Source organism: Rana temporaria, chromosome 6 (assembly GCF_905171775.1).
Source record: "Rana temporaria chromosome 6, aRanTem1.1, whole genome shotgun sequence".
NCBI lineage: Eukaryota > Metazoa > Chordata > Amphibia > Anura > Ranidae > Rana > Rana temporaria.
In genome coordinates, this window is record NC_053494.1 from 199,777,748 (window position 1) to 199,787,043 (window position 9,296).

The following is a 9,296-nucleotide window of genomic DNA, read 5'->3' on the forward strand; positions in this document are numbered from 1 at the left end:
CGGTTAAAGACCCGTACTGTGCCCTGATATGCTTTGACCTGGTGATGTTCCTCAGGGCAAAGTTGTGGATGACTTTGTATGATCTTAGGATATGGAATTTTTTTGTTGGGCAAAAATGATGGAAGCCAATATATTAGCAGTGATTACACCGATCATCTTTCACAGATGAATACTGAAAACTCACATTGTGTTGGTTATGGAGTTTTTCCAGTAATGTGAAATCTGTGCCTTTAGGGAAACGACTTTCTTCATTGATGAGAGCCAACAGACCGAGTTTCTGCAATCAGAAGAAAAAACAAACAATTACATAGAAAGTTCATGGCAATAGATCAACCTCAAATGCCAAGAAGTTAGTCTACGAAACGCGTTGAGTTGTGTGTCATGTCTTCCGATCATATGTTCCGATCTGATGGCTTGGATAATAGCAAACAAGAAATGATACACAATACAGTATGGGCCAGATTCACGTAGAATCACGGCGGCGTAACATATCGTAGATATGTTACACCGCCGCAAGTTTTCATCGCAAGTGCCTGATTCACAAAGCACTTGCGATGAAAACTACTCCGGCGCAAGGCGGACCAATTCAAATGGGCGTGTGCCATTTAGATTAGGCGCGCTCCCGCGCCGGACCTACTGCGCATGCTCCGTTTCCTAACTCCCGCCGTGCTTTGCGCGCCGTGACGTCATTTTTTCAAACGGCGACGTGCATAGCGTACTTCCGTATCCCCGGACGTGTTACGCAAACGACGTTAAATTTTAAATTTCGACGCGGGAACGACGGCCATACTTTAGACAGCAATACGTTTGCTGACTAAAGTTAGGGCACCTAAAACGACGACTAACTTTGCGACGGGAAACGACTAGCGGCGACGTAGCGAACGCGAAAATCCGTCGGGGATCCACCGTAACTCATAATTTGCATACCCGACGCTGGTTTACGACGCAAACTCCCCCCAGCGGCGGCCGCGGTACTGCATCCTAAGATCCGACAGTGTAAAACAATTACACCTGTCGGATCTTATGGATATCTATGCGTAACCGATTCTATGAATCAGTCGCATAGATAGAAACAGAGATACGATGGAGTATCAGGAGATACGCCGTCGTATCCCTTTTGTGAATCTGGCCCCAAGTCCCCTACTTATGAACGAGTTCCATTCCGGGAGCTAGTTTGTAAGTCCAACAAAGATCAGTGCTTGCAGACAAAGGCTGAGAGCGCTGATCATTGTGTTCTGGCGGAAGGAGTCCCCCTGTCAGAACACAATAGCACACAGTGGCAGCTGGTGCTCAAAATTTTTGGGGTGACGCAAACAAACAAAAAAATTCCCCCCATCGGCCAGATCACGGGCCCCGCACTTAACCCATCGCATGGGCAGCACTCCGGGGTGGCAGTGGCCTCACTCGATTTCCCTGCGTCTCTCTCCCTTCTCTCCTCCATGCATCTCCTCCCTCCTCCTCCTGGTGGCCAATCTGATCGGATCTCCATTCGGCCAATTGGGTGACGGGTCTCATGATTGGCAGAGAGGAGAATCGGTGTTACAATAGCGAATAATTCATTCGCTATTGTCACACAACTGGGTGGGCTCAGGGCGCAGTGCTCTGCGCCCCGAGCCCACCCTTTTTTTGAAGCCTATTAGAGCCTCAGGCTCTATTCACATGCTTAAAAAAAAAAAAAAAAAAAAAAAACACTGACTGGAATACATGTGTCCAGCGCCCTGCACGTAGATCAGAGGGCTAGACGCATGCATGGGGGGGCGGCGCCTGTGCGTCCTCTATGGACGAGCCGCTACTGCTTTCAATACACTGGGCCAGATTCAGAAAGAGATACGACGGCGTATCTCCTGATACGCCGTCGTATCTCTGAGTGCGCTCGGTCGTATCTATGCGTCTGATTCAGAGAATCAGTTACGCATAGATATCCCTAAGATCCGACAGATGTAAGTATCTTACATTGTGGGATCTTAGGCTGCATTTTCAGGCTGGCCGCTAGGTGGCGCTTCCGTTGATTTACGCGAGGAATATGCGAATTAGGTAGATACGCCGATTCACAAACGTACGTACGCCCGGCGCCATTTTGTTACGTCGTTTACGTTAGGCTTTTTCGGCGTAAGGTTGCTCCTGCTATTATGAGGCGTACGCAATGTTAAGTATGGACGTCGTTCCCGCGTTGAATTTTGAAATTTTTACATCGTTTGCGCAAGTCGTTCGCGAATAGGGCTGTACGTAAGTTACGTTCACGTCTAAAGCATTGACGATTTGCGGCGGAATTTCGAGCATGCGCACTGGGATTCTTTTACGAACGGCGCATGTGCCGTTCGTAAAAAACTTCAAATACGTGGGGTCACACTAAATTTGAATAAAACACGCCCACATCATCCAAATTTGAATTAGGCGGGCTTACGCCGGAGCACATACGTTACGCCGCCGTAACTTAGGGCGCAAGTTCTTTCTGAATACGGAACTTGCGCCCACAGTTATTTTTGGATTTTACGGGCCACGGCGCTGTGATTGGCCAGAGCCGCAATGACGTCACTCAGTCCCAGTTAGAAGCCGATTGGCTACCATGCACAGCTGCACCAGATTCTGCACTCTCCAGTTTTTGAAAATCAATCCCATTATCCGGTTACTTGTTCTGGGTCATTTAGCATTTTCAAAAAGAGTGATCAACCATGGCAGCCTCCATGTTTCTCTCCGAACAGGTGTCCTTTGAAGGACTTACCTTTTCTATTAGATCCAGACACTCTGCATTGTCCATCCAGTCAATGGCTTCCCAGTTGATGCCTTCCCTGATGGAGGGTAGAGAGGAGAGAGAATGAAGTGACTTCATATACCATGCCTTGCCTACTATGAGAATACAGTTCAGGCCACACACAAGATCACATGTGGTTTGGACTGTATTGCATTTCCCCAACATCGTCCTCTGACACCATCGCTCTTACCTGTTATATTCTAGCTGCTCCAGAGAAAATATATGTTTGTTGAAATATTCTTGAAGCTTCTCATTGGCGTAATTAATGTTGAACTGCTCAAACCGATTCGCCTAGGAAGAAAATAGCATGAAAGTTTATTTTTTTAACTTAACATAAAGCAGTGGATAGATTTTATATATATATATGTACCGTGTTTCCCCGAAAATAAGACCGGGTCTTATATTAATTCTGGCTACAAAAAACACACTAGGGCTTATTTTCAGGGGATGTCTTATTTATTTATGGTATGTACAAAAAAGTTTCTCCCCTTATAAGCCTTTGTTTAAAGAGCTTATAAAATGATGTAATCCGTTCTGTAAAAAGATGATATCATGTGCAGTGTGTCTCCTTGTGTAACATTATTGTGGAAAGTACCTTAATTACAGTGCCGCTTGCCGCTCACATGACCCGCTGAAGCTCTTCTTCCCTACTCCAAATACTGCAGAGGGAGGGGCCAAGATCCCCAATGACGTCAGCACTACTCTGAGTACTGCAGTGGGTAGGGGCTTGATAAAGTTTTATTGAAAAAAAAAACAGCTGACTTCAGCCGGGAGGAGAGGAGAAGAGCTCCGGTTGGTCACGTGAGCGTCCAGCAGTGCACATTATATAATCTTTTTACAGAACGGATTACATGTTTTTACAAGGACTTTAACTAGGGCTTATTTTTGGGGTAGGGCTTATATTGCAGCCATCCCAGAAACTCACGCTAGGTCTTATTTTCGGGGTAGGGCTTATTTTCAGAGAAACAGGGTATGTATGTGTAGCGCCCCCTTGCTTTCAGCATGGGCACTACGCTTTAATTTAGTGGGGAACGGGAGAGTTACCTTGCTCCCATTCAATGTTTGCCCAAATTTGATGATCTCTGTCATTCTGGAAGTTCCACTGGGTCAGACTGATCAGGGAGTGCAGTGCCACCCCTGGCCGGCAGCTGGCGCTAGAGGGGTTCTGGCAGAACAGATCTTCTCCCAGCAGCCAATTAGAGGATGTTTTCCCTCGCGGGGCATGCTGGGGGAGGGTATATCTGTGAGAAAGGTCATGTGTCGAAAACTTTCCACGGGGTCCCCGTTCCAGGTGCGGTACCCACCTTCAGGGTGCGCATCCATGGACCCCGCCGACGTGGCCCACCTGGACAGAGCTGAACTCTGCAGCGAACCTCTTCTTGATGAGAGAAGGGACCCCAGTGCTCCACTGGGTTCCGAGGCCTATTGAAAGGATCCTAGTTTGGGATCGGGTGTCCGGACCACTGACAGGTATGCTTGCTGTCATCCGGGGACCATTTGCAAAAGAAGTCTACTGGGAGGATTCTCTGTCCTTATTTACTTTAAGTTCTCTATTGAAATTGGCCCGTGGCGGGGGCCCTAGAGACAGGTCCGTGTGGTAGATCTGTTCCTCCCAGTACTATTCAGAAGTGACGCTCCGGCTGCCAGGCCTATAATAGGGGTCTGTTCGGGAGCACTTTACCCACTCCGAGCAGAGTGGCGACGTGTATGCATTTGGTTAAATGCAGAGCAGTGTATTACTCAGTTCTATATCCAGGCCTGATACCGCATGGTTCCATTTCTTCCTTCATCAACCTTGACCTTCCTAATGTATGTTGATGTTGGCCGTGTTTGGCCTGGACAATAAAGCACTAAAAACTCTTTATTGGAAGTCTGGACCTCCACTCACTGTTGCTACTCTCACAATTGCACCCCTAGACACTGCCAGGGTAACTTAGTAGGCCGGTCCCAAATCATTAAGCGGCTCCTCCGGGGGTAGCGCTCTATATATATATATATATATATATATATATATATATATATATATATATATAAAAAAACACACACACACACACATTATGTAACTGTCCGCTTATCATTGTGGATCTTGTTCAGCACTTACTGCTGAGTGGAACCTTTCTGCCTCCCTTTGGTTCCCTGGGGAATGTTTTGATCAGCAGGATTACAAGACCACTCCTTCTTCCTGTCTTAGAAAGAAAGCTTTTTCCTGTATCTCAGATGCCACATGTTAGCTGTCTGCATAGGATTTCATGGAAGATGTCTGCAGAAAATCCCTAAAGCTTAAAGTTTGTACCCCCCTTGGCAAGTGGATCGAGTTTTCACGGTGCTATGGTGCTATGGTGCTTACGATATTCATGTTTACGGTGCTCAAGGAGATAAAGAAAACAATATTCAACCCTGCTGCGCACCTTTGTTCCGAAAGAATAAAACTACTGCACCCGTCAGAAGCTCTCCTCTTGTTATTTATTCGATGCCAAAGGGGCCGTAACAGTGAAAACTCGTCGCTGCGGTGGAGACTCGACATCACCAGCTGCGTCGCTGTCTTCATCGAACTGTGAGTAAAGGCTTCCCAACGCCTCGCAAGACACGTGCGGACGCCATCTTGGCAACAGAGACTTGGCTAAAAAAGTAAACGTGTCACGTGGACTTTTAAATATAGCGGGCTCTTTATATGTGATCCGGAAGCCGCCCTTAACTACTATGCAAGCCAAATAGTTAATATTTTGCTAAACCAGTGATCAAGTTATTATATTCGTGTTTAGAGGCCTAGTGTCAGATTTAAAGCAACGCTATCTTCCAAGTTCCTAATCCACTAAACTGCAGTTATTTACGTAAAGGGTTAATTGTCTGGTTAGAAAGTGTCAGCAGTATATTCGTTTAAAACATTTTGTAGTACTGTATGCATTGTTTGCTAATCTTTAGTTACAAGTGTGAACACCTGTTATCTGTCGTAGCCCTTAGTAGCAAGTTTGAGCCAACACTCATTCAAGTTAGGTTTCAGGCACACTCACACTTGAAAGGCAAAGGCACACTAGAACAAAATGTTGTCACCTGCTGAAGAAACAGACAAACCCACAGAGTCACAACAGGTACGATCCAGCTCTAGAGAGCGAAGCCTAACAGAAAAGGGCAAAGAAATGCACGAAGAAACAGTTAAGAAAAATGAAAAGGCATTCAACAAGGTGTGCAACTCTTGGAAGGAGCTAGCAAAGGAATGTAGGACAAAGTTAAAAGGTTTCTGCTCAACTGAAGACCTTAATACAAGATTGAAAGAGATTAAAGCCAAAGAAGCGTTAGTGCACCAACAGTATGAGTCCATGTGCCGAAATAATTCCACTACCCCGTACGTTGTTAAGAAAATGGATGCATGCACCGCGTTAACGGCTGAAATCTGCAACCTCATCAGCAAGCGGCTAGAGAATGTAGATGAAATCTTTAACGATCAACTTGAGAAGGAAAGGGTGAGGATGGTGCTTAATAAAGAAGAGCATGAGTCAGTCTTTGGAAACTCAGAAACAGAAACTGTCCTCTCAGAGTCATTACCAGACTCCAACGCAAGCTCAAGAGCCACTTCCAGATCTAGCAAACGCGCTGACGCAGAAGCAGATCTTGCAGCCAAAATAGAACAGGCAAAGGCGACGCAACAGATGCGCGAGGAGCAAGCTAAGCTGAACAAACTAGAGGCAGAAATTAAAGGGTCACTAAAGGAATTTTTTTTTTTAGCTAAATAGCTTCCTTTACCTTACTGCAGTCCTGGTTTCATGTCCTCATTGTTCGTTTTTGCTTTGATGTTGCTGTAATTCCTCTCTGTTCTGGACACATCCTGGTTGCCGGTTTCCTGATAACCACAGTACTGGGAGATTTCTCACGGTGGTCACTAATCAAAGAGGTGTGATTACTGTGTGTAAAACGAAACTGGATTGGTGCTGAGGAGTTTTAGACAAAGTATCACTGCTCTCTATTGGCTGACTGCCCTCTAGTGGCTCTCTGTACATCAGAGAACCAGGAAACAACAGCAAAAACGAAACTACACTGCAGGCACATTATATGATTGTTGTTTTATCTATTTTTAATCATTTTTAAAAGGAATCAGTTAACTATTATGTCTCTATGCCCTGTAAACAGTCATTTCAGCTAAAAAAACTTTTTCCTTTAGTGACCCTTTAAACTGAAGTTGGATGAGGAAAAGACAAGACTACAACAGCTACAAGCAGAAAATGAAGTCAAGGTAGCTGCAGCAAGAGTGAAAGCCTACAACGCTTATGATAGTCTTGAAATTTACGAACAGGAGACAGACCACAAGGTGCAATACCTCTGCCAAAATAATGAACCACGAAACTCATTGAATCCAAAGGCTGTGCCATTTCAACCTTCAAATACACCACTTGGGGTGTCAAGACCAAATGAAGAAGTTAGTCTAACCCCAGGACTTGCAAGTCTGCTTATCTCCAACCGTCTCCCTATACCTGAACCAACTGTATTCACAGGTGATCCTTTGAAGTTCATAGATTGGAAGATATCCTTTATGGCGCTGATTGATCAGAAACCACTCCCTGTGTGCGAAAAAATGCTGTACTTGAAGAGGTATCTCGGTGGTGAAGCTCGTAAGGCAGTGGAAGGGTTCTTCTACCGAAATTCAGAAGATGCCTATCTAGGTGCTTGGGGAATCCTACAGGACAGGTATGGAGGTCCATTCATAGTGCAAAGAGCCTTCAGAGAAAGGTTGGCTAAATGGCCAAAGATATCAGCAAATGACCCTGTAGCATTAAGAGAGTTTGCGGATTTCCTTCAAGGTTGTGTGGAGGCCATTCCTCATGTTAAAGGCCTAGCTATTCTAAATGATTGTAAAGAAAACCACAAGCTTCTCAAGAAACTGCCTGAATGGATCGTGCGCAGATGGGGTCGCATCGCCGTGGACGAGCTGGACAAGTCCCAAGAATACCCAACCTTTGCTCGTTTCACAGAGTTCCTGCAAAGGGAAGCTAAGATTGCATGCAACCCCATTGCCTCTCCTTTTCTCCTCAGTACCAAGACTACAGATGAGAGAATTCCCAAGAGAGCCAAGGCGCTCAACACAAGCACTCAAATGAAGCCCTCTACCTTCAACGTTCCAAATATCTCAGCTTCAAGACCGAAACCACCTTGCCTAGTCTGCAAAGACGAAACACACGGTGTCGCTAAATGTCTGACTTTTGCGGCAAAGACCATCGATGAAAAGAGAGCCTTTATTCACGAAAACCATCTCTGTTTTGGTTGCTTAAGAAAGGGCCACACTACAAAAGACTGCAAAGGAAGACACACATGTAGCATATGCAGTCGACGTCATCCAACCTGTTTGCACATACAGAGAGACACTGAGCCTGTCAAGGCATCAAACGATGATTCAGTAGGCATGAGAAATAAGGCAAACGACAACGTTCCCAAAGTTATGTCCCATACTTTGACAAGACATACGTCTGCCACATCCTGCATTGTTCCAGTTCTGTTGTCAGCTACTGCGGAGCCTGAGAGGGAAATCCTCACTTATGCCTTACTTGACACACAGAGTGATTCAACCTTTGTTCTGGCAGACCTGGTATCGAAGTTAAGTGTGAGCACCAAGCCATTACAGCTAAGGCTCAGCACAATGACAGCGGTTGACACTGTTATTTCAAGCCAAATTGCTCACGGTCTGCAAGTGCGTGGCTTCAACTCTAAAGCTCAAGTCCAACTCCGTCAAGCCTATACAAGAGATTTCATTCCAGTAGATAAGTCTCACATCCCCACTAAGGAGACTGCACTCCAGTGGTCACACCTCAAACACTTGGCAAACAAGTTACAGCCACTTCAAGATTGCGAAGTAGGACTACTGATCGGTTATGACTGCCCATCAGCACTGGCTCCCTTGGAGGTTGTTATCGGCTCCGAAAATGAACCCTTCGCTCAAAAAACTATGCTCGGCTGGAGCATTGTAGGATCAGCAAATCCACATCTTGATAGACAGGGTAGCCAGAGCTTCGTACACAGAGTCGCAGTGAAAGAAATGCCAATGCCGCCGGTCGCTGATGTGTTAAAGGCTTTAGAAATGGACTTCATTGAAAGAAATTATGAAGATAAGTACGTGTCTCAAGATGATGTTCGCTTCGTGCAGTTTCTCTCGGAAACTATAATGAAAAGGAAAGATGGACACTACGAGATGCCGTTACCCTTCAAAGACAACAGTCAACTGGCACTACCAAACAATAAGAGGCTGGCCCTTATTCGACTTCATCATCTAAAGAAAAGATTAAAGGGAAATAGACAGTACCATGAACACTACACTGCATTCATGGAAGAAACAATCAGAAAAGGTGATGCAGAACCAGCCCCTTCATTATCAGAGGAAGAGACAGTGTGGTACATCCCACATCACGGGGTCTATCACCCCAAGAAGCCAGACAAGTTGAGAGTTGTCTTTGATTGTTCAGCAAAGTTCAAAGGCATCTCCCTAAACGATACCTTGCTGACAGGTCCCGACCTGATAAACTCTCTAGTGGGAGTCCTCTGTCGCTTCAGGAAGGAAGCA

At 45.6% G+C, this 9,296-nt stretch overlaps 1 pseudogene; it reads right to left on the minus strand.

The window, feature by feature from the left end:
• Nucleotides 1–9,296, minus strand: part of LOC120944450 — a 222,268-nt pseudogene that overhangs the window by 68,687 nt on the left and 144,285 nt on the right.